Raw genomic sequence first — 27,856 nt, 5'->3', positions numbered from 1 at the left:
ATATGAAAACGTCCAATCATATTACCGTTCGCTGACGTAGAGTGTCACTCTGGCATGAGAATATTAATCACGTTGTAGTTAAAGCCTTTTTACAGAATCCGATACGGTAGTACGATCCGATCGATTTATTACAAAGTTGAAAATTCAAAAAGATATTCCCAAAATTTAATTGTTAATTATTTTTTAAGATATTATTGTTTTTCTCGTGGATTTTCAAACAATATAAAGTTTAATTTTCAACAATATTAGAGATTCTCTAATAGTTGATGTGCACATTTTTTGCAAGTGAGTCTTTTTGACTCACATTTTAATTTCATACTTTGGTGATGACAAATAAAAGTCTCAAACATTGTTAAAGAATGACTTGAATCTCATATTATTAATTTTTGAATAATTAAATTGAATCAAAAAATTTGGAAAAAATCCAAATGTTCTTTTTTGATTAATAATAAAATATCATTGTTTTAATATTAACTCTTAATCAAGCTTGATGGTACAAAATGCTTATGACACAAAAAAGAACATAATTATTTAAATCTGTTTTAAATACAATACAACTCAATTATTTAATTATTAGATATTTATTAATAACATAATGTTCCGCTTAAGCAAATTATAGCCATTGTAGATATAAGTGATACCGCATCGTATAATGTAAAAATGCTTTTCTAAATTAAAATACAGAATTTAAGTCCATCGACCATAATACAATTTTTTCAAGAGCATAGACAACATTTTAAATATAATTCGATGTGACGTATTGAAGAAATGATTGCCTTTAAATCGGATCATATCGGATCGACCGCGATCGGTGTTTAGAATAATGATCTGTATAATAAAGTTAAGTGAAGTGAATATATGAATGTTTATTTACTAGTGTCCCGAATATGTTATTAGGTAATTTGATACGAGTGGCGTTTGAAGTAGTGAAAAAACGTGCATGTTGTCTATGCTTATTAAAATATTTACTGCTTCAATTTATGATAACTAGTATTTAGCCGTCTATAACTTTTTGTTTTTCTTGAATAACGTTAATTTGACGCCTACACCTTGACATGATTGTCTGTGGTATTCGCATAGTCGCGGTCGTATAGAGCGTTTTAAAAGCAATTTAAGGAATTGTTTTGTTTCATGCTTCTCTGTCTACGATTTAATGTTTCTTTTTGACTTGTGTCATATTGACATTTGACAATATTACTCGACATTGACAACTTACACCGGATATGAATTCAATTCCAGTTTTTATTGGCTGTTTTGAACACTTTTATTGTATTGTCTATGTTTAATTTGTAGACAAGGGAGCGAAATGAAAAAAAAATATTTATTTAATTAATACTGTTTCCAAAAATTCTGAAAATTGTTTTTTATGCAACAATTTGTGTCTTCTATCCATGAAAAATACTATCAACCCGCTTATTAATTATAAATAACTAGATTACGCCGCGCGGTTTTCCCGGCGTGGTTCCCGTTCCTGTATGAAAACGAGGATAATATATAGCCTATAGCCTTCCTCGATAAATGGGCTATCTAACACTGAAATAATTTTACAAATCGGACCAGTAGTTCCTGAGATTAGCGCGTTCAATCAAACAAACTCTTCAGCTTTATATATTAGTATAGAGTACAGATAAAGGCCCATATCAGAGTAAACATGTGCCCATATTGTGACATGTCCTTTCTACTATGTACAAAACAGTACCACTCTTGTATTTCATTCGCCCAGCGTCAAAGAGAGTCTTAGTATCTTATAGTATAGACATAAAAGTTTCTACACTACTTAAAACCTTATATTCTACTTAAAATATCATCTGTACAGTGTGTAATTTACAGCTGCTCAAGCGGATGCCTTCTCACAAATTACGATACAAAATAACACAGTCCTCCGCCGACACGACTGGCCATGGGGAGATTCGAAATTAACCATAATTGCTTAATTCTGAACCCGTGTTTGCTCAAACTGGCCGCATAAGGTTCTAGGAGCAACAAGGATGGCTATACAATGATAAGGATGTTGATAGAGACAAACGATTTTATACGCTAAGAGACACTGAGATAAAACTCTCATGTTGTAATTTAAACTTTAAAATCGTAGTTGGTAGGGAAGATACTATTAAAATAAAATGTGCACGAGTGATAATATTTAAGGGTACGTTCGGAACCCTAAAAACATCTTGCGTTTTATGGTATGGCCACAGAAAAAAGGCAAACATGGCAAACTTAACTACAGTTTTGAAAATACATATAGTAGTTTTAACTTATTTGTTTAACTAATTTGTTTAGAATTAGTTAAACCTACTTATACGACACTATTTATATATTTTTTTATTATTTTCTATAATAGGTTTAGGTAGTTAATTTAGTTAAATTATATTATTGTTTTAGTTTTAATTATACTTTTCAAGTATTAAACGAAAAGCATCTGAATTGTAAATCTTTCTTTCTTTCTTAATTTGTTTGTGATAGCTATTACGTTAATATAGCAACTTCAACAAAGCCAAATTTACTTCCCAGAATAGGTTGTACAATATAACAGCCGTCTCTTACACTATTAGATATTGAACGATGCGTTTGCGTCTTCCAGGTATGAGAAATAACGTGCGAAGGGATTGAAATTGGAATTAGAGAGAGCGTTTTTGGAGCGATTGGTAATGACTTTCATGATAAAAAAAAAACCATCTGGCATTTTAGAAAATAAATCCGTTTTTAAATTCTCTACGCTTTCGGGTGTGAACATTAAAATAATGGGGTTTCTTAGATTAAGAAATCACTATTGAATTATACAGTGAAAATCATCGACTCAGCATCATCAATTGGTTAACGCCGATTATAAGATTTATAATTATTATTGACGACGCTGCAATCAAGCGTTAATTTTGATCAGTGTGCCTAGTGGGAGTTTTTAATATTTCATACTGTTACTATCGCGTTGACGTAAACGCAAATTTATATGGTATTGAAACAGTTGTGCAGTAGTGCCACGAGATGGCGCTGTTTCAATTCCTTAGAAATTCGCGTTTACGTTAACGCGATAGTAACAGTATCAAACTGCCACTAGGACCTCTGTTTTCTAATTAGATCTTACGTAACTTTTGAGACTAGAGCTGTGATAGCCCAGTGGATATGACCTCTGCCTCCGATTCCGGAGGGTATGGGTTCCAATCCGACTTTTAAGTTGTGTGCATTTTAAGAAATTAAATATCACGGTCTCAAACGGTGAATAAAAACATCCTGAGGAAAACTGCATACCAGGGAATTTTCTTAATTCTCTGCGTGTCTGAAGTCTGCTAATCCGCATTGGGCCACCGTGGTGGACTATTGACCTAACCCCTCTTATTTTGAAAGGAGACTCGATCTCAGCAGTGTGCCGAGTATGGTTTGATAACGAACTTTTAAGACAGTTATGAAATCGATGCATTTGTCGTAAAATTATGCTAAATAGTCACTTTGAAATTAAATATTTTTTTGTAACATTTCTTATATATTTTATTTACAAGATATTAAAAATATTTTTATTGTTTACAGATGTCATCGTGACCCGTATGAAGTCGTTAAAAAGGTTCGTAAAATAAATGGTTTTATGGCGAAGTATAAAACTGATTGATATAAAAAGAGAGTAAAAATCCTGATTTTTTTTATCGATCCTGAGCGATCTGGAAAACTAAAGTACCGATGTAGCTGTAAAAAGATAATGAACGGAAAGTTATCTGTTTCTGTTTGTATACTAAATTGTGATTTATATGTCCATAATGTTGGTTAATTTTTGAGGATTTTTAAGGTTTTTTTAACCAATTTTGAGGAGAATGTATGGACGTATGAATTCATTTGTTTCTGCAACACGATTAAATCGTAACATCATAGGCAAAGATAAATAGAGATAGAAATATTTTTTTTTCATCGTCATTTAGTTAAAAAAGCTGATGGACGTTAGGGTCCAAAGGTGCTGGGAAGGCGACCTGACCAGGTGGGCTGACGACATAAGCGATTCGCAGGTATTCGCTAGTTGCAGGCGCCTCAGTATCGTGATGTTTGGAAGTCCCTACAAAAGGCCTATGTTCTGTAGCGGACGTCCATCGGCTGATATGATGATGATTATTCTCACCGTGCATTCCTATTGACAAGCTAGATTAACTCAACCACTAGTTGACCAACAATGTTCTTATAAAATAAATATTTTTTTACAACAAAGTCGCCACTACTTATAATTTAAATACCTTCAAAACAAGAGTGAATAGGCATCTTCTAGGTAAGCGCGTTCCAACATGAAAAAAAAAACTACGTATATTTAGGAATAAAAGATGAAATCAATCACGCATTTTTTAAAAAATAAGGTAAGGTGTAGGGCATTTAGTTTAAATATAAAGTTTATAAATCAAGTTTATTAGTGGGTAGTTTTTTTTAAAGTAAAAATCTTGCTGTAAAATCTTCCCCCTACCACTGAAATTTTGAAAATATCACAAGAATTTTTAATGATGTCACACGTTTGAGTCACCAGTGGATATTGATGCCCATTTTACGAGCAAGCGAAAATCGTAAAGCCATATTTTAAAGCATCTGAGTTTTAGTTCGAAGTTGTAAATTCTAAATGTTATGTAGCCATATATCTGAACGTAGAAATATTAACACTAAAAGTACGTTATCTTTATGGATTAGCAAATATTTCTTTAAGATAATATATTTTTAACAAAAATGAAACCAACATTAAGGACGTATTTCAGTTATTTTGATTTTAACACAAAACTACTGAACCGATTTTCATGAAAATTAAATGAGACCAATCTAGAAGTATACTCTTTAAAACAAAAAAAGAATTTTCAAAATTGGTTAACAAATGACGAAGTTATGAGGTAACAAACATTGTAAAAAAACATACGTCGAATTGTGAACCTCCACCTTTTTTTGAAATCGGTTAAAAATTCAGGTATTGGATCAAAAATAGATTTTTCTAAGCATGGTGGTAGCACTTACACGGCGAGTTCAAGCACCAGGTTTTCATCTCTTTGACGCTGATTTTATCTCAATGATGTTAGAAGAAAAAAGAGATAAATAGGTAATAAACCACATTCTGCATTTACAACTGGCACACAAAAAATGTTACAGCGGCATTGTCAACGGCGCGATGACAGTACGGCGACTGAGCTCAGGTTTGCTAATTAGCATAGTTATAACGTGTCACTTGCAGTCCGCTATAACCTATCTATCTCTTTTTTCTTCTAACATCATTGAGTAGACTTGTACAAAACGTTCTAGAGTCATATAGGCTGTGACTGCACTGGAGTTTTGAGTGTTGCTGTAAATAAAGAAACAAACATATATATTGTTTCATAATAAGTACCTATTTTTTTTTATTGGTTTGCTAAACTAGCACAATTATTTAACCTAACATATATTAAAATAGCTTCCTCTCATCCTCACGTAATTGTGCCTACTTGAAGCAAACACAACATGCTTACATAGGGTACATACCTATCCTTAACTAAGGCGATAATGATAATAATGATTGCAATTACAAAAAGAATTTAAAACAAGAGTTCCCTGATGTTCTCCAAGATCCCATCATCAAATTGTGACCTGCTGACCATGCCACCACCTAGGAAGTATACCTATTCTTTCAAACTAAAATTATTTTTCCAAATCGATTAAGTCGTCTTCCAGTAATCAAAGAAAATAGATAAAACTAATACATTAAAAGCTCGACAAACCGGAGCGTTTTTGATTTCTTGAAGTCTGTTAAAAAGTAATAAATAACCAAGTCAATAATACTTATTGAAGAAAAAAAAATTAATAACAGCAATAACACAATCATAAATCGACGATTAAACGATAGCCGAGTCGTGATAAATTACTGCAGCGGAAATCTCTTTGATTGCGAAACAAAACCTCAACTCACTTGTCTTCCGCTTATGCAGATGTCAAAAGTTAATTAATTGTACCTGAGTAGGTACATATTATTATAGGCAATGATAATTTTATACTATAGATCGATTACGTCCCTACAAAATCACCGCAAAAAGTGATACGAATAATAGGCTACAACACTGAGCGCACACATGTTTTGTCTTTAATTCCATTATATATATGTAAGGGTATACCATGTATGTAGGTATACCCTATTTAAATTTGGCGCGTCTATCGACTGTCTGTGATCAGTGACATTGACAGATGACACTATATTATATTTGTCAAATGTCATCTGTCACTTTTAAGAGGGAAAAAAGCGTAAAGTTTTTCGGTCGTTAGAGGTTATTTCTTTTTATTTCGAAACTATTTAATTACACCAAGACAAATAAGGAACATTTAATGTCGTTTTTCTGTTTTCAGGTGAGTTAATGTGTTCATAAATATTGCGTATTAGTCTAATCATTGTAATAATACTAAGGAATAAATAATTCTGTTTTCAGAGCAACACATAGTTTCATTTGTCTAATATAATACTATCGTCTTATATATATTTATGAATATGTCGGCGAGTGAGTTATTTGATCGGTTACAAAATCTACGTTAATTATTGTTATTATGTTGTTGATAATGATAATGATATACTGCTATTTTTATAAAGAATACACTATAAAACATTAGGTATTATTATGATTTTAGAATAATTAACTATTATAGTAGGTAGGTAGCCTACTTTTCAAAATGATTCAACAAGTTTATACAATAAAAATGGAATAAGATGAAAAAGGCAAGGTTTGATAAAGATTTTTATTTAGTTTTTCCGTTACTATTTAACTCATTTTTAATTTTTTTCATTATTAGAAAACTACTGAGTAACAAAGGCTTACATATAAAATGTAGCCTCTATATTCACACGTAAACGTGAAACTAAGTGAACGAAACCGGGGTACGTCTGCTAGTAAAAATATAAAATACTTGGATTTTTAGATAAAGAAAAATATTATTAGGAAATTGACGACAGGGTGCATAACAATAACAGGATTGCCACTTTAAAAATCCTGTGAAGCTGACTATGAAGGCACAATAAAGGGCAGCCTGATTTAAAAAATCTAAGCGCCCAAGATTACGTTAATATAAAAAGAATATAACGGCCGGTGCGGCTAGGGCTGTCACTTTTAAGAGTTGAAAGTAAGTTTGTTTGTTGGCTGTGTTCGCCTTAATCGTTGAACCAACTTTAATAAATTTAAACAGAGATAGAGAAATCATTCTGGAGACGGACATTTCAGCTCAGTAATAAAATATATTGCATAATTTTTATAAAGTACCTACCATCTAAACTCACTTAAACTATGTTGTGATAATAAATTAGAACGATTTAAAATAGTAATTGCAGAACATTATCTAAACTTACTAAAGGAACGTTACGGTCGGTCAAATATTTAAATTTATAAAATATCTTGATTTATTATTAATAATTAAGAAATAAGTACCGAATCACCATCATTTAGAAAGAGTAATACCTACAGTTTATTAGAAGTGAGTAAGTATATGTCACAGCTCGCTTTGCCATCGTGCTGAGGTGGATACCTTTTTTGTCTACAACCAGATGTATGTATTGTATGTTCTGTTTGTTTATTTTTATTTCATTACTTGTGTGTGGACAAATAAAGAGATTCTATTCTATTCTATTCTATTCTATATTACTCATGTTGTATACAACTACTGCATGTCGCCATGTAGAAAGACTCAATTTGAGCTTTGAGGGGCCAGGTAATGAGCTACACCTGAAGACATCAGAAATAGCCATCTGTAATTAAATTATAATTAAAGTCACATGCCATAGAAAATATGATTCTGTCACTGTTGGGTTTGCTCCGATTCAGCATTCATTTACACCGAGATACCTGTGGATTACTTGTATGTGTATAAATAGGTAGATACTCGTTTATCAGGTTACCTGGACCTGACATAAAATGCTCTTATTTGCTGACAGATGCTGTATTTATTGGTTCACCTTGTATCATATTTTGTTTTACTAACAATCAAGTTAAGTTTTATAATCGTAGAATACGGCTTCTACGATATTACTGTCTTAAATAATTGACTTAACTCAAATATATCAAATTAAAACATAAATAATTGTATTATTTACAGAGTTATGCTAATGAACATTTTCAAGATAAGAGTTATTAAACATCTTTAATACAAACATTCTATTATTTAGAGTATGTAGTTACTTTTCATGAAGCATATTAGTTCAATTTGGAGTCAAACAATGAAACAACAAAATCGAAAAACAAAAAACAACTGTATAGAAAAGTCCTACGGTTTTAGACCACTTGCTCACACATATAGAATTATTGAAATTGACTGCAAATTGGAATTACGTTGTGGGTATTATTTGTGTTACTGGTCAAGTTCATTTATTAGGTATCTAGTAGTTATAAATAGATTTTCTAAAAGTGACAACCCTACACCAAAGCCCGAGGCTGGCAATTTCCTTTTCGCTCCCGAAATTCTCGAAGAAATATGCGGTACAACTTTGATTGTACATCAGAGGAAGAAAGAAAGAAACTTTGTTTGCGCTCAACAAACGGTCTCCACCGTCGCCCAGCAAGTCTTTCTTGCCTTAATTATAAGGGTCATAGTGTCTTGCCTGCACTGTCCATCATTCTTCCCTGTTTACAACAGTCATTAGCGTGTTTCGTGATAATCCAGAATTTCTTACATTTGTTATTGTGGGCAATCTTTGTAGACTCTTTTAGTTTTTCTTGGCAAACGTACCACATGACATACCCATTATATTTATGTTTAGGTAAAGTACAAGCTTCTCTATAGAAAAAGAGTTTTAGCAATTGGACCTCTTAACCCATATTCAGCTCACTGTTGAGCACGAGTCTCCTCTCAGTATGAGAGGGTTAGACTAATACTCTACCACTCTGGCCCCAATTGGCAGACTTCACATACTTGAAAATTAAGAAAATTCTCAGATATTATACAGGTTTTCTCACGATGCTTTTCCTTCGCCGTTTGAGACACGGGATATTTAATTTCAATGCACAAAACTGAAAAGTTGAAGGTACATCTGCCAGACCGGATTCGAACCCCAGATTCGAAGACAGAGGTTATATCCACTCGACTATAATGTCGGCGCCTCTAGCAGTTTTGTATTTCTTAGCTCCAGATTACTTTATTACCGTATTTTTGGCAACGGCAACCCAATAAATATAAATGTTTACCAAAACCACGACAGCAGACAATCATCGCACATAAATCAGGGCAATTAAGTGAAAACTTTTTGCGTCGAATCCACAGATTCTCTAAATCCCTCATAAATCCAACCCGAAGCTTGTCAACGCAAAATCTCTTTCGCCGAAAACTGTTCTAAATACAATTTTGTATATGGAACGTTTATTAACTGCCTCTACGACATGTTAAAGTCAAAGACTATAGAAAAATGAATTGATATTAAAAACAATACATTTTTTTTTCTAATCAACAAACTTTAACAAATATTATCTTACACATAGCAGAAAGTGCAGCTAAATTTGATTGTACCTTGATTAATAATAAAAAAGTTGCATGGTACTATAATAATACTGCCTTGTCGTACCGTATTTGTTGTACAAAATATTAAAGTTGTTGTTGACAATGCAATAATATAATTACTTAATTTTTTTTTCTGTAATAATCGATTGTCATGAAATTTCTTAATTCTACATCCACTGGTCACAAGTCCAGGACTGTGCTAGGAATTTTTCTCTCTGCCCGGCACCCGCACGGTGAATCCGTGGATTCCTAAGATATGTGCCTTTGATTATAATCTCAACTGATGGCAAGTGATGGTGCAATCAAAGACGGAAGTGGGCTTAACTTTTTAGGAGTAGGGTGAAAATCCACACTCGACATCGTACGTCTCTGCCAGTAAGAGTGATAATGACGTAAATTACAAAGTAAAACCTGTATAACTCACTGATGATGAAGCTTTCTAATCTTAAAGGAATTTTGAAAATCGGTATAACAATTCTTCTACAAACAAACAAAATCATTTCTTTTTTTTTAATATTAATAGCAGTAGATATTTGGATGATTTCATTTTAAAAAGCACTCTTTATTTTCTTTATCCTATGCGTACTGTTGAACAAGTTTGTTTAACGGTTGCCGTCTATATTTTTCCTTACTCTGTTGTTAAAACAGATGTTCCATCTTCGCTTGACGGATGGGTCAGGCGAGGTCGGACGCCATCTTGCGTGGTTCCCGCCAATCGCGTCCCGGGGTGCCTGTCAACGGGCGAACGAAACAATTACCAGGATCGTGACTTGATGGACCAGGTTAATCTGAAACCGGAGATCGTTTTTGTAACTTCATTCTAAGTAACTTTATACTAAGTAGGGAAATTGGAGTCAATGAAAATACTGGGGCATTCTACTGGATTGACGTTTTGTTGTAATAATACAGTTGTGATGCTTTTTAACCGACGCGATAACAGAGTGTTATAAGTTTGACATGTGTGTGTATGTATGTGGCATCGTAGCTCCTGAACCGATAATGGACCGATTTTGGTTTGAAAGGTGAATTCGTCGGGAGTGTTCTTAATTGTGTTTGATAAAAAAATCTGTCTTAGATAATCTACTGTCTCCTTTAAAATTGCTATTAGCTTGGATCCAATAAAGTCAATTTCAGACATTATTATGTAACTGTTGTGATTTAATGATTATCATGGCTAAGCAGCTCACTAGGTCCAAGATCAAGCAGTGAAATATTGAGTTTCCATTTCTTCTACAAAATCATTAGTGAAAATTCCCAAGTTCTCAGAGTTGGAGTTGATTGTATTATGACCCCGTGCCTCGGAAAGCACGCACTCATAAGCCGTCAGATCCGTCATTATCATTAACATATGTTAGTGATAGTTAAAAAGTCAAACTTTATAACCCATATAACGATATTACATCAGATGATATTGCAGTCACGGGTTAATCTTGTCATCGAAGGAAAAAAAAGCACGACAATTCCATTGAAACACCATGTCTATGCTCAATAGACATGTATCCTTCTTCAACAATAATAATTAGGGAACCCTAGGCTGAAAATGATGACAATACTTAAAAGCTATAATGATTTTTCTTACCCACTTTTACTTCGAATAACATGTCAGCAGTTAGCCCCACTCAATAACAGTAACACCAGATAATAAATCGATGCTCAAGAGATTCCAACTTCCCAAAGTTTATTATCAAAACCCACAAACAACCATTAAACATAGAGATTAAATAAAGATTAGTCGTGATTAAGATGATTTGGTACTCAATTGTACAAGTGAAGTTTTGTAAAACGTGTTGTTCCATAAAACAAATGAACTTAATCGCGTGAAGCGTAATAAATCACTATAAACACAACAGAGAGAGCATATCTTTGTATGTTGTAAATCACAACAAATAGAACGAGAGCCAGACATACTTGTAATGTAACCTGACGGGTAGCAACAAAAGGGATTGTACCATTATGGTAGAGGAAACATCTCAAGGAGGTACCAGGACTTGTGTGTAGGTTTAAAGGATACTTTTAAAATGCAATAACACTCACCATCCCTGAGGACATTATTTCTCAAATCATAGCTACTATTGAGAAAATATTTAAAAAGTTTGATTTATAACTATATTTTTCGAAGGGTTGACTGGGGACACAATTTCTCATATCATACAGGACAAAAGTATAAAGTCAAAGTCAAAATTCATTTATTTCAAATAAGCTTAGTTTACAAGCTCTTTCGAAACGTCAGGTAACAATATTAAACTTAAGATAATGGTGATAATAATTATTCGAAAACTTAAAATTAAAAAATATACGCTTCGTACTTATACACTATACAGCTTAGTGTGAACCCTTGTATGCTGCTACTTTGTTACTTTTAAAGCCAGTCCAAACTCCATTATGGCCTACCGTACTTACCTATGCTAGGAACATAAGCTGACAAACAAAGAATATTTGTCATAAACATATATTTAAAAACTAGCAGATGCCTATGACTTCGTCCGCCCTTAGACCTCCCCTTCACTGCTCTGCTCATATTAATCGTAGCGTGATGAAAAGTATACTAAAACCTGCCCAGAAGTATGAAGAATAATTGTACCAAGTTTCGTTAAATCCGTTGACTACTTTTTGTTTCTATAACGAACATACAGACAGACAGACAAAAATTTTGCTGATTGCATTTTTGGTATCAGTATCGATGACTAATCACCCCCTGATGGTTATTTTGGAAATATATTTCATGTACAGAATTGACCTATAGATATGGCAAATATTCTTAAAAAAAAAACTTTCAGCTATTTTAGAATGAGGTCTGAGTATATCTGACTACCGCAGACTCTTTGTTCATATTGTAAATCACAGCACACTAGTACTTTATAACAAACTGTTGAAACAGAACAAACGGAAAGCTTTGATACACCGCCACAGCCTATTAAATACAATATTGCAGTGCACGTTTAACTAGCGGTAAATTAACTCGCAACCTCCAATCAGAATGCACCTGTGGACCGATCTCACCGTCATCTCGCTTTTAATGAAGACGCTTCGATCCCGCAGGTGTCCACGTTTCCCGTTCCCAAATCGACGGCTCATTATGTTGTTTAATTCATTATGCGCTTTGTTTTCTTCATTCGTTTTTTTCTTCCTACCCGCGAATAACTTTATTGTCTCCACCACAATTTATTGTGCCACAAAGGTACCATTGTAAATCGTGTCATTCCACTTTAACATATGTAGGTAATTAAGTTGTAAAAGTTTTTTTAAAACGTTTACGACTATCAGGGGAAGGAGTGAATCGAAATGCCGGCTTTGTGAGTGCACGAAAAACGCATTTAATTCCCACTAAACAATAGAGGTAAATGAGGCAGGCCGCGGTTCCATTTCGTAACAAAAAACAAAAAAAAAAAGTATAATATACCGCCGAGCACGTAACAGTCGCATTTTTATTTTCCAGTGCGGCAAGTTTTTGAACTGCGATGCCATCGACAACTCGAGCAACATCGTTTTGCGTTTCGTTTCGAATCTCGATTACGAGCGCTCATTGACGTTTGCAACATGCCTCTCGGAAATAATAGACTGAGAGCCTGCAGCAGCTAGACTTACTTCATTTAAGTAAGGCTGTTTGTTTATCTGTCCATGCTATCGTAACTCCTATCGCAGTTTTAGGAGTTTACTCTTTAAGAATCGATTTTTCATAAAATGGCACAAAGCCACTACAATTCAAACTCCATAACTCGCCGGACTGATACACTCAGGCCAAAACACCCTTTCCGAACGGCCCTCTAAGCCGAGGTCCGAGTCTCAGAGGAGACGCCCTTAGAGAGTCGTTCCGCCCATCTACTCTGCTTCTGCCTTCGGGCCCCATCAGGCGATGCTTCTGTGCTCGCCCAAACCTCCCGGTGACGCCGCTGATGTTCCATAAGGAGCCTACGGCACTTACACTATCAGAAAAAAAAATCAATCTCCATAGTTGGCTATCGTGTTAATTATGGTGAAAATAGACTGACAAAATTTTAGCCTTTGTGAAATGTGGTATGTCTGGCTATTGCAGACTCTCGGTCCATAAGAACGTCACTCAATAAAGAAGTACCATTAGATAACAAACCTATAGACGAACGCGATTGAGTCTAAATTCCCTTATACATTTTATTCTACACATGACACGCTAGAAATAGACGACGTAGAATCCTTTAAAGATAAAACAAGAGGTTCCGCTCGAAACCTATAAATCAGTTCAAAGCAATTTAATCCCTATTCACGGACGATTAGAGTTCTTTATGGAATGTGTTTTAATGTTCTCAGAGGATTGAAATAAAAGTTATTGAATGATCTCTGATTAGATGATTATCGAAAGAAGTTGCCTTGGATCGTGGCTCGGTACATTTTATATGGTAATTGAAATGTAATATAAGCATTCGCTTCGAGACGTTCATTATCGGGGGTTTACGATGATCGGTATTTGTAACACGAGGAAAGGCTTCAGTTTAACATTGTGTACAGGAATTAGGTATTCGAATAATTATCGACAGAAGTATCGGTTACATGAATTTTAATGAGCGAATCGGATACACAAGGTCATTTCACGATATTTATAAGAAGCGGAGCTCTTCGACCTGCACCTTTGTAGCCAGTGGATAAAAAAAGGACAAAGGATCGGCAGATGCACTGGGAGACTCCGCACAATTAATTTTATATAAAAATAACGTCTCTATCTAGAGGAAACCATTTCTCTGAAGATTTGACGTGTTATAAATTTCCGTGGATGTTTTTTTTGTACCGTTTCGGATGCCATATGCTGGGGTGGGATGTTTTATTCAGGCGCGTTCGGTCAGATTTGTTGGGCCGCTAGTTTTTGTGACATATGCTTGCGGTCGTACTAACTCGGCCTATAGGTATTAGTTTTTCGCAAACACCATTTCGAAATATGCTACGTTGCTTTTTAGTTATTTTAGCATAGGTATATGTAATATAAACTGTTTGTTTAATATCTGACTGTGTTTGTTGTGGGCTCTTCACGGGGAAAGGCGCGTTTGGAAACCTCGTAACTTTAATTTTAAGTTTTCGACTAATTATTATCACCATGACCTTTATTATTATCTGACGTTTCGTAAGTAAGAAGCCATCCACATTTCTTGTTGTGTAACTCTTTATGGGTTGTTATGGGATAGGCGGGGAGAGTGACTTGAGTGGAAAAGGGAAGTGTTAGCTAACTGTCAAGGTCGTCCTTAACCCTACATACAACGTTTGCAAGTCCGCAACTTCACTCAAGGTCATTCTCTTCCATGTCCTCACAAATATTGTGAATCATATCACCTTTCATCACCTTTGTTCGACATTGGTTTTCTAAAATACATTAAGACATTGATAGTTACTTTCACAGGATTGTTTTAATGTAATTTCACAGCTCGTGAGGATTAACTTGACACTTGGGTCAAATGATGTCTGTATGGTTGTGTTTGGTAGCCAGATGTCAATATAATGCGCACAAGTTATATGTATCACTAGCTGATGCCGCGCGGTTTCCCTCGCGTGGTTCCCGATCCCGTAGGAATACGGGGATAATATATAGTCTATAGCCTACCTCGATAAATGGGCTATCTAACACTGAAATAATTTTTCAAATCGGACCAGTAGAACCTGAGAGTAGCGCGTTTAATCACAACAAACAAACTCTTTAGCTTTGTAATATTAAATAGATTCAAACTGAAATAAATTGTAGATACCTACTACATTCGTATGTGACTACTTTGTTAATCAATCTTTACACCTTGTAAGACATCGAGCCTAAATATATTTTCGAGTAAGTAAATTCATTACTTTAAAAAATACATAATAATTAATATATCTAAAGTTTTGATAAAACAATCCCACTTTTCAGGAAATCAAACCAATGGAATATTTTATTTATTTAAATATACTTCGCATCCAGCCAAATAAAGTTTCGCTTGCAAAAAAAAAATCATTAAACCGTAACATGAAAACGCCATCAATATACAAATGGATTCTGACCAACCCCGGGCGACAGATGGTCGAACCTACCCCACCGTTCATGTTTCGATTATTTCTATAGCATTTTTTTTCCTATACCATCCATACAAAATATTAAATCAACAAATAGAGTGAGCGACAAAAGAGCCGACGGCGATTTCGCCACAATAAACGATTTATACTTATTCAAGTTTTGTGCGGTCGTAATGACCCATATGAGTTAGTTTTACTTAACAATGATGTACTAAATATGTAATTATTATATTCGATTTGTTATTGAGTTATAGAAAATAATGGACTCCGCTGTGTCTGCTGCGGTTTTTTCTTTATGGCAAATTAAGATTTTTTCTTTATGGCAAACATTTTTAAAACGCCCAAAAGTTGATAAAAAGCATGTGTGTTTGTATATCAAAATTTTATATGGTTAAATAATTATAGGGTTTTTTAAAGGATATAAATTCTATTATATTTAAAGGATATAAAGACATAAGCATAATAAGCTAATTGCTGCCGACTGCTTTAGAGTTGGCATAAAATATATCTTCAAATTTCAGGTTATTGGGTTCATTAACCGAGGCGTGAAAGAGTAACAAACATTCATACAAAATAATAATAATAAAATAAATAATTCATACCAAATATTCAAAATCATCAGGTTTTCGCAAATCTCAGAAATCCATGGGTTTTTCCGGAATGAAAAGTCTATGTGTTAATCCATAGTAAAATCTATTTCCATTCTAAATTACAGCCAAATCGCTTCAGTCGCCGCAGCGTATAGAATAATAAACATACACATTACACATAGTTACACACAATGTGACAAATTGGTGGAAAATAGTTAGGCTTTTTAAAACCGAGAATATTTTCTAAAACTACCCTTAAGTTTATAATATGAAAGCCAATATTCTGTTTACAGCTTATGAAGTTTAGCTGCATCATAAAGCGCATATGGAGTGACGAATTGAGGCATCATGGCGCCTAAACTGAGTTTATTTAACCGGCGCCAAGCATATGGTGTTAAAAATTTAAAATCCTCGTGTCCGAAACTTCAAACTAGACAATACAGGCGTTTACGATCCAAAAAAAAAAGAGTTGTTAATTTTTTCCCTTGAGATCGTAAAACTTTGCCCCCACTTGTGTGGATGACTTGAATATTTTTTGTAGCTACTGGACTCGTGTTTTATTTTGAAGTGCGCACTGTTATTTAGACAGAATTTTCAAATAATTATTTACCACTACCTCACGAAATCGTCCGCGTTGAATATCGACAACAAAACCTATATTTTAACCTTCCATATTTTAAAAACCCTCAACATTTTAAAGCAGAGGGTCATAAAACAAAGATGTTTTCCGAAACATTCACTATGCAATAGTAACTAAAAGTGCATTCCATTGTTTAATCACAGTAAGTAGAGACCTGGAAATAGGCTCGGAACAAAGTGCACTTAAAAATAAAAGAGCTTGCACGTCTAGTCACTGTGCATCGTAAAAGTTAACTGTTGCAGTAAAAATACTTGAGATATCTCTGACATAAACAACGGGCGAACTTATAATTGGTTTCGCGTATATACTTTGTTATTAAAGGAACAATAATATCTTGTTTTCAAACAGCAATGATTTTTATGTCTGACACAAATATTTTTATTGGTAACGGCTATTACTACAGACGCGCGCAATTGTCGCGTTTAAACGCACATGACGCGGAGCAAAAATTAAAATTAAGCTAAAGCTATCAACGTCACTATCAATGATCATATTTAAACGGTTTTTAAACGATTTCATCTTCAGCTAGGATTTGAAGCTTACACTTAACATGCTGCACCAATGTAGATTAGTGGGAGTCAGTTATAATGTTTCAGTTTTTAATGACCACAATAAAATTCGTAATGGTGTATGCGTAGAACAAACTTGTACCTCTACTAAATAAGTCCGCTTACATCTTATAATGCTTCGTCACTTTACATCAGGGGTGTGATTCCGCTATTTTATACTCGTCGATGTAATTCGCCTATTATAACAAATTTATTAGAATTTGAACTTTATTTCTGTAGGATAACAACTAAAATGTCACTAACAACGATGTTGCCATGGAAATAATCGATGTCACATCGCTGTAATTTTTCAAAATGCATCGTAAGAAATCGGTAAATGAGATCGTAGTCAAAGGCTAACTTGTTATATTATAATAGAAAAAAAAGTAAATATATACAGAGAAATTCTAAGAAAAATGAGAAACCTTTTTTATATCTTGACTTGAGTACCCCAGGTCCGAACCGAGGTAAAACAGTTTGATCACTGGACTTCTTTAAATACGAGCAACGAATTAAAACGAAATATAAACCTGCGGCGTAGTCTAGAAGAGTTAGGCATAAATTACTCCAGAACAAATGGAGTAATTCAAGATGGCGCTAAGTTTAATGCAGACAAGGTATCAACACAGTAGTTAGGATGGCGGTTAGCTTTCCTAAGTGTTGAAATCCGAGCTTTAAACTATTTGTCTGTGCCTGAATAGTTGATGTGTCGTATGATGATACTCGTATTCAAAGACTATAATAAATATATTAAGAGTATTATACTCATAGTATTTGTTCTATCACACAACAGATATATTTATCGAAATAATCTTCTAAGCCTAAAACATGACGCCGTTTTTGACAATACAAATGTAAAGAAATGTGTTGTTTATTGTGGTAATCTAAAATTATTTCTGAACTAATATTAATATTGTGATTAATTTTGTTAATTATATTATGTACATTAGTTATCCTGATCCGCTATAGTGCTTTATTATTTCTGTAAACAAATTAAGTATATAAATTTCTAATTTCTTTATCCTTGGATTTTTTTATCCATTTTGTTAGGTGTACATTAATAATGTAGTGATTAAAATTGCGATCTACTTTTAACTTCATGAAGGGCTGGTATGGCTCATTTTTTGCGCAAAGGATCAGCCTGGCTGTCCAGCGCGGAAATGCAGCCAGTATTCTTGCCACCATTCCACGTGGGCATGATTTGTATAGTTATTAGGATAAGTTAGCTTAAGTTCCATATTGTATTCTATCTCAATAAAAAAAAATAAACTTCAACTAGTGAGTTTCTCAATCAGTATAAGTAATTGTGAATTCACGAGAAATTACTTGATATTTTTTTTTAAATAACCAGATATATAATTACAACATATTATTGAAACATTTATTTTTTTGATATAAAAAAAAACATGATATTTTTCTTTATAAGAACTCATCGCAGCGTTTATCATACAATAATTTAATATACCATCAATCATTTTACACAAGGAAAGCAATTTATAAGACCATATGCCGACACCTCGAAATATCTACCTGGTGTGAAACAGGGACAAAAAAAGGTGACAATAACTTGCCTACGTATATCTAACCAGATACAACGATGTCTCAATTTACGGAGTCAAAGGAATCGGTTTTTCGAATTTTAAAGGAAACTATTCTTCGTGGAAGGACTACTGCTTTTGGCGGCGAATATTTTGAATTATCTCTCTATTTGTATCTTATATTTAAATACAAAATGTGACTTCATCGAATGTTTAAAGGTTTACTCACACGCAAGTGATGACAATGTTTTTGTTTATTTTGTGCAAGAAAATCTTTTGATAATATTAAATCTATGCCAACTCATATTATAAAAAGGAAAGATTTGTTTGTTTGCATTGAACAGGCTCGGAAATTACTGGATTTGAAAGATTCTTTCACCATTACAATCCTTTGTCGTTGTTAAACTTAGGCTATATTTTATTCCCGTATTCCCGCGGGTACGGGAACTGTGTGGATGAAACCGCGTCTTCTAGTAAAAAATAAATTGTTTGTCATGTTTTTATGCGTTTTTGCCAGTTTAGTTTAGGTACATTGCTAAAAGACAGTAAGTTTGTTATAACTTGTCTGCTTTTATTTTTCTCTCTCTCAAGTTGATTTTATTGCACACAGTGCAGTGGAGGCTTGGGCTAGTTACCACCCTACCGACAAAGACGTACCGCTAAGCGATTTAGCGTTCCGGTACGATGTCGTGTAGAAACCGAAAGGAGTGTGGCTTTCATCCTTCTTCTAACAAGTTAGCCCGCTTCTATCATAAATTGCATCATCACTTACCATCAGGTGAGATTGTAGTCAAGGGCTAACTTGTAGAAAATTAAAAAAAAACGTTAAATTCATTTGTTAGTTTAGGAGTTCATCAAACAACGTGATTTTTTTTCCGTGAGATTCTAATAGTAATAATTCTCGATACCTAAATAAATAAATAATTAGAACAACCACAAGCAATGGTCGAATTTAAAAACATTGCAAAATAAAAAAAACGCGTTTCAGAAATTAGTTCAAAGAACATTTATAGAAACTTAACATTAGGTTGATTTCAAATTTAACAATAATTGATGTTGGTAATTAAACTTAAATTGGAAACAGGGATGGTAAGTATTATAAGGGTGTCCCACCCTCAATAACTGACGGTTCTAAGGTCTATTAGTAATGGGGGAACAAACTCGTGAACTAGGCACCCAAATTCAACCAATAGTTCTATAATACAGCTTATTTAAATAGTTGATGTGTCGGTTTATTTAGTTACGCCTAATTTGGAAGCATTTGTGCGTGACGAACCAAAATTCCTTAATTCCTTAATTTGCATAAAATATCGTTCGATTGTATCAAGCATCTAGATTATGGACTGAGAGATTGCGATGGCCAAACCTACCTCATTTATAAATTAAGTGTCAATTTCCACTTTAATGTCTGTGCTTTTTGAAGAGCATAAATTGTGTTTGTTTTATGTTCATCTACTGCGTTCCATTCCCATTTGACATTTGATAGTTCTATGCCCCCCCCCCAACTCCTTAACCTCATTTTTAAAAGGTTTCAAGGTCAGATTTCAAAACGTCTAGATCCTCAACCAATATAATCCTCAAATAATAAAGCTTACTGCTTATTCCAATGTATATTTATTTTTAGTTTCGACATTTCCCCGGCATAATATGCGGAAATAGCGGGGTCACCACGGACTAGGGTCTATTTGTTTTTGGCTGTATCCATGAAAGGTTATTGCCCAAAGATTGACCACGCTGGGCATGCGGGTTGGTCATTCCTGGATTTTTCCGTACCAGTGTCGCTGCTGACACCGGCCTGTGCCATTTGCAAAATCCAGCCATTTCCAAATGGTTAGACCACCATTAATCTTACAGGCTTACAGCCTTCATTAATTGAGGTAGGTATGTCTATGGCAGGTTTTGTTCTATCAGCTTGACGACTCATTCTTATAAAACCCATGAAGTGTGAACAGTTAATATATTTAAGTTATGGAGACAAAACATTAGGTCCCCCAAGAAAGTTGGTTTCCAAGAAGTTGATGGTTATCGTTCTTATGCTTTGAGCTCGGCGCCGCTAACGAAGTTTCGTTTTTGTACCTGCTTTAGGGTTACTCGAAGGGCCAATGGTTTTTTGTCTTGCTCGAGTTCCGATTAAGTTATTTAACTTTATTTTAAACTGTTTATCAACAGCATCGTGTTGTAAGTAAAAGTCTTGACTTACATGAATTTAATAGTATAGATATTTTTGACTAATTTCTGTTTCTACATTGCTTGTTTCTGCGACAAAAACAAAATGTTTTAAAAATATTTGAGTTTGAATAATTGTTACAAAATCATTTTTTTTCCTGCATATTCGAAGGCTTTGAAAACAGTATTAAATTAAACGTTTAAACCTTCCTCTTAAATCGCTTTGATGAAAACCGGCTTAAAATCTGCTCCATGGTTTACAAGATATAAGGTAACTAACAAACAAACGGAGCTAATTAGGTACTATGTTTTATACTATTTTATGATATTAAAACTCGAAATCTTGGTCTATTTCAAACCTGTAACAAACGCACAACTAATACCACGTTTAATCTAATACGAAATACGAAAATACGAAAGGTCATTCATCAAGAAAACTCGAAAACCACTTAACGTAAAAAGACGAAATTTGGCAGGGACGTAGGTTATATTAGTAGATGTCCATCCAGGTAATTTGTAAAAATGTTGAAAATCTTAGGTATTCCAAGAAGATAAGTCACGGAACACCATATCCACATATCAAACTCAAGCTTACTGAGTTTTTTCGTCACACTGTCCACCTTAGTGACAGTCGCCATGATTAGAGAGAGATAGCCGATAATAGATGGCTACCGACAACTGACAGTTCAGGTTTCAGTATAACTGAACTGTCAAGATTCGATTTACGATTGAGCATGGGGCAATATCTTCCGTATTGGTTGCGTCAGTTGACAATGCCTGATTTATCTTAACTGCTTGAGACACATGATAGCTGTCACACTGTCGTTAATTTGTAATGGTATAATATTATGGGCATTGCGCAATTGTGCAATTGTGCAATTGTGCAATTGTGCAACTGTAATTTGAGAATGCATGTGTGCGGAAGTTATAAAAGGTTTCTCAAACCTGAATTGGATTTGCTTACTTTACATGAGATGCTTTTAAAATTTCCTGTATTCAATTTTAGCAAGTGGGAATTTTGAAACTACGAAATAAACGAAAGATCTCTGTCTTGAATCAAAAGATATGAGGCTAGGTCGTAGATTAATTAGAGTAGTCTTAAATTAATTAGGACTATCTATAGATGGCCTGATGGATGATATATGTCTATTCTGCTAGTATTATATACGCGAAAGTTTGTGTGGATGTTTGGATGTAAGTTTGTTTGGATGTTAGTTATTCTTTAACGCCGCTACTACTGAAGCGATTTGGCTGAAATTGGAATGGAAATAGATTTTACTCTGGATTAACACATAGGCTACTTTTTACCCCAAAAAAATCCATGGTTTCCCGAGATTTGCGAAAACTGATGATTTTGATGATATGAATGTTTGTCAGTCTTTCACGCCTCGACTACTGAACCGAATTAGCTGAAATTTGGTATTGAGATATATTATAGCCTAGATTAACACATAGGCTACTTTTTATCCCGGAAAAATCCATGGTTTCCGAGGAATTTGTGAAAAACTAAATTCCACGCGGACAAAGTCGCGGGCGTACGCTATCTCCTGTCAATTTTACCAAAAGCAATGGCCTGATCTTAAGCTCGTACCATCGTAACCATTTTTCCATTACAATGCAAGACCAGTGGTTTGCCGTTTCATGTCAGTGATATCCTCAGAGCTTCTACGAGGTATTTTACGCCTTCATTTCTTACATGCATTGCTTAGTAATTCGCTCTCGAAATCATACTATTGCGATGCTTATTTGCGTTTCCAAGCAGCTTTGCTGTGTTCTAGGATAACAGTTGTTGTTATTGGTGGTATTTCAGGCACATCACGGGCAGATCAAACAGAGTAGCACTTTGCATGCTTTGCAAAGTGTTGCTTCGAGAAGCATGCAAAGTTCCTAGTTGCCATCAGTCATTTAAATACAACCGACTTCGAAAACAAAACGTACTCACCCATAAAACTAAAAATAAAAAAATAACAGTATAATATTTTCTATAGTATGCGCGTTATCATCTGAGTCGTCCGGTCATAAAAGTCAAAAAAGATAGGAATGTGCAGCGCGCCTACCTGCGCACCCTAATTATCGATAAACGGCTACCTGCGCACGTGCTAATGATGAGTCAATAATGATTTGGACGATTCTGATTGGTCGGTTTCTAATGTAATTGCATTGCGTATTTTTTTTGCTATAAATGTGTTTACTGCAATTAAATAAATACATTCATGTGTTACTCGTTGCGCACTATGGATACTTTATTTTCTAACGTTGATCTGAAGAAATTACATGGCGATATTAGCCCTCAAGCTCGAACACTGATTCACAACGTATTCCTGTTTCTCAATGAATTGAAAAGTGATCCGAATAAAGTGGCTTCTCTAAATTTCAACAAACCACGTGAAATGGCCGCATTTGTTTGTGGTGTGAGCAGAGCGACAGTGGACCGAATCAAGACGGAAGTATCACAATCAGGCAGTACCTGTATACCAAGAACAAATTTTAAGAAACCACAAACCGTCACTAATATTGACGATTTTGATAAAAGTGTGTTGAAGCGAACTGTAGCTTCATTTTATGAGAATGGAGAGTATCCATCCGTGGCGAAAATTTTAGAAAAATTCCGTGAACAATTACCCGATTTTAAATGCGGCAACACTTCAATGAGAATACTACTGAAGGAGGTTGGGTTCCAGTATAAGAAAAATAGCGAAGGACGTAAATATTTAATGGAAAGAACTGATATTGTTTGTGCTAGAATGGACTTTTTAAGGAAATTGGATTTACTTAGAAGAACTAACGATCAGCGACCACGTTTCTATCTAGACGAAACATGGATTAATCAAAACCATGCAAGAAAGAGGATGTGGCTTGGAAGCAACGATGAAGGAGGTTTCAAGAATCAGCCTGTGGGAAAAGGCCAAAGATTAATAGTTTGCCATGCGGGTTCTGCAAGGACTGGCTTCGTTCCAGATGCGAAGCTAATATTTAAAGCGGTGAAATCAAAGGATGCTGATTACCACACAGAAATGGATGGCGAAACATATATGGCATGGTTTTCCGAATTCCTGAATCTACTTGAAGAGCCCTCAGTTATAATTGTCGATAACGCAAGCTATCATTCGATACAGTTGGAAAAGATACCCACAAGAAACACGAGGAAAGCTGAAATTCAAGAATGGTTGACAAAGAAAAAGATTCCATATTCCAGCAACGAAATTATTGAAGAATTAATAAGAAAAGTAAAAGCCAGTAACCCGCAGAAGGTCTACGCTTTAGACCATCTGGCAAATGAACGAGGTCATGAAGTAATAAGGCTCCCTCCATATCACTGTCAATATAACCCAATAGAATTAATTTGGGCACAAGTAAAGGGAGAAGTTGCGAAGAATAATAATACCTTCAAGATAGCAGATGTCGAAAATCACCTCCACCGAGCCATAGAAAATGTCACACGAGAAGACTGGGCCAAATGTGTTAGGCATGCCGAAGAACTTCAAAACAAAGATTTACAAAAAGCTCTAATTAGAGATCACGCGCCGCTTATAATAAATTTGGCAGAAGACGAAGATTCTGATGATGAAGACTCAGATGAAGATTAATTTTATTTAGTTAATAATTATATAATATGAAATATGTATTATATTAAATCAAATATTGTTAATTTTTTTAATTTTGTGAACAAGATACGATAATAAACTTTACTTATCGATAATATGTCTTTCATTGTTACACCCTTCACTAGACGGCTCCATAAGACCCATAAGTGCAAGCGAGATAGATATAGAGAAATGATTTATGGCCCTAAGACTCAGTTGTTAACGCGCGTACTATACCTACTACTTTGAAGGCGGTGAAGTCAATTTGAGGAGCCAGCAAAATTTTAATTCAGAAAAAAGTTGTACGTGTGCATACAGTGTGCCTTGTGAGATTTTTCAATATTTTCATACTGTTATTATCGCGTTAACGTAAACGCGAATTTATATGGAATTGAAACAGTTGAACAGACACAGTAGTGTCACTAGATGGCGCTGTTTCAATTCCTTAGAAATTCGCGTTTCCGTTAACGTGATAGTAACAGTATCAAACTGCCACTAAGCCCTCTGTATGAAAAATATAATATGCGTCGAATTGATAATCTTCTCTCCATTTTTTCGTCGATTGATAAATAGACAATGTGTCATCTCCTAGACAAGAGCGTTCCTTAGGCTACATCTACACTTAAAACCAGGTGAGGTCGTAATCAAGCGCGAGACTATTTAATAAAAATAGTTGTTTTTTTTACCTCAAATTCCATACAAGATAACGTATATAAAATTCCCGCAACCGTTCGCCACCCTAGCGCATGTGTCGCAGAAGTTAACGCTGTTTTGTAAGCCGTATCAAAATTAAGATAATGGTTAATGTCCGTCCAAATTCTACTTTATTATTAGCTCTGCACCAGCTGTCGTGTTTTGTTAGTTTTTTTGTATCGAGTGGGCAGCGGGCGGCCGTTATACATTGGCTCGGTCCAATATGTAGGGAAACAACACTTCATGTGTTACGCCGGAAAGCCTGAATGACTCACTTAATAAAGCAATGATTTCAAAGTTGTAATTATTTATTTTTCGATTTACCGATATAAAACCGATAAGACAATATTAAATATCGTTTTAATAAGTTTTAGTAAAAAGTTTTATTTTTAAATTAATTTATTAAAAAGTATTAAAACTATGCGTTCCAAAAGCGCTCAGCCTGAGTAGAACGTAAGCTTATAATAATGATTATTATCCGCTATGATTATTTGTTTTCTACTCTATTTGTTTATTAAGAACAATATTTTTGAGTGGTCAATATACAGATATATATTTATACGTATCCTTATTTTATATATTAACATCAGTAACCTTTTTTTTCGTAGAACTACAAACTAATTTAAGTTAGAAAAAAAATATTAGGTATTTTTTTTCAGTGCCGCTCAGTTATTTCTCAATTCTATAAAAAATAATTGAGAAATAATAAAAAACTAGAGTACTCATTGCGTAAAAAATATGATTACGATTATACAAAATGTATTTTTATTAAAATTTTTAGTCTCGATTTGTTGCTAGGAGGACATGGTAACCCTATCTATTCTGAACAGGTAATAAGCTTTGAAATTGGTAATGACTATATAAATTTCACTATGAATATTTTGATCCCTCAATTTCGAATGATTGAATTGAGACTCATCTACATACACACCTAGATGTATATTGTGACTTCGTCTGCCTAATGTGTTAGTATAAATTTTCAGAACTACCCAACTATAGTCCAACAACAGAGTGCTCGGAAGTATTTCCCATAACTCTACGGTTATCTATACAAATATTATAAAGCTGAAGAGTTTGTTTGTTTGATTGAACGCACTAATCTCAGAAACTACTGGTCCGATTTGAAAAAATCTTTTAGTGTTAGATAGCCCATTTATCGAGGAAGGCTATAGGCTATATTATGCCCGTACTCCTACGGGAACGGGGACCACGCGAGTGAAACCACGCGGCATCAGCTAGTATTATTTAACAAGAAAGATCAGAACTTAGAACCTCCTCCTTTTTGGAAGTCGGTTAAAAATTTATTTAAAATGTTCAAGGACATGTTCTAAAATGAATTTTTTCAGAGTAATTCTTTTGTAAATAGATCTTAAAATGTGTCCCTTATAACGCATCCTTATAATAATGAAGTATTTATATTTTAAAATGCAACGTAGTCACTTTGTTACCTAAAGGCATGAATTACATGGATATTCGGTATTATTTGAATTGTTTTGTATTAAAACAATTTTGTAGTTAATAAAATATTAGTTATGTAGTTTGGTGTAGTAGAAGTAATGTACTTACGTTGTAGTTGTTACTTCTCGTTACTTGGCTGGTGGGAGGCTTCGGCCGTGGCTAGTTACCACCCTACCGGCAAAGACGTACCGCCAAGCGATTTAGCGTTCCGGTACGATGATGTGTAGAAACCAAAAAGGGGTGTGGATTTTCATCCTCCTCCTTACAAGTTAGCCCGATTCCATCTTAGACTGCATCATCACTAACCATCAGGTGAGGTTGTAGTCAAGGGCTAACTTGTAAAGATTAAAAAAAAACTACTGGCCTACTTAATCGATATTACAGTTTATATTATTTGAGTATTTTTTTTTCTATCCTTATATTTCTGACCAAACTACCTCTTCAACTTACAGTAGTCAACAAAAGTAAAAAAAAAACACAGTCACACTGGACAGTCACCATCGAAATTCCAATGCATGTTTGCAATCAGCTTAACTCTTGACGTAGAAAAACAAACCGTCACATTGGCGATGTCAATATTATTTCCTATTGTGGAAGTATCCGCGCTGACATATGTCATAACAGTGTTCGTTACTGTTAGTTTGTTTTCCTTTGCATACAATGCATAGGTTGTATTCGGCTCGTTGATAAAAAAATATATTTTTATAAAGCGATGCTCTACGTTTTTTAAATATCCATTTTATCCTTAAGGGTTAGAGCCACCTGGCAACCAACAATGCCTCGCCTTCTTCGATTTCTATTGACATACAACCACGCTACGGTGTTAATGTTTAGTTCGTATCACTCATAAACAGTCGCGAGGCGGTTTATGTCGGTTGCAGCATAGCTTTAGTGAGTTTGACCTTAATTACGTATACGTATCAATCAATAAAGGTGCAGATCGAATCAAAATTAATAAGGAAATCCCCAGAACCAAAGTCACCGACATAGCTCAACAAGTCGCGAAGCTGAAGTGGCAATGGGCGGAGCACATATCGCGATGAGCCCATGGCCGTTGGGGTCCCTGAGGTGCTGGAATGGCGACCCTGCACTAGAAAGCGTAGTGTTGGTCGACCCCCCACCAGGTGGACTGACGAAATGAAGCGAGTCGCAGGGATTTGTTGAATACAGGCGGCTCAAGATCGTGATATTT

General features: G+C 34.6%; 1 protein-coding gene across 7 annotated transcripts in view; it reads left to right on the top strand.

Moving 5' to 3' along the window:
• Positions 1–27,856, top strand: part of LOC112054260 (uncharacterized) — a 254,519-nt gene that overhangs the window by 123,783 nt on the left and 102,880 nt on the right. For all 7 annotated transcript variants that reach the window (XM_024094010.2, XM_024093988.2, XM_024093981.2 and 4 more), the window contains one exon: positions 3,523–3,556. The gene's annotated coding sequence lies outside the window, so the exon portion shown is untranslated. The remainder of the gene's footprint in view (positions 1–3,522; positions 3,557–27,856) is intronic.

This window comes from Bicyclus anynana, chromosome 21 (assembly GCF_947172395.1).
Source record: "Bicyclus anynana chromosome 21, ilBicAnyn1.1, whole genome shotgun sequence".
NCBI classification, from domain to species: Eukaryota; Metazoa; Arthropoda; class Insecta; order Lepidoptera; family Nymphalidae; genus Bicyclus; species Bicyclus anynana.
Note: the sequence above shows the minus strand (reverse complement) of the source record. Positions and strands in the feature narration are given on the sequence as shown.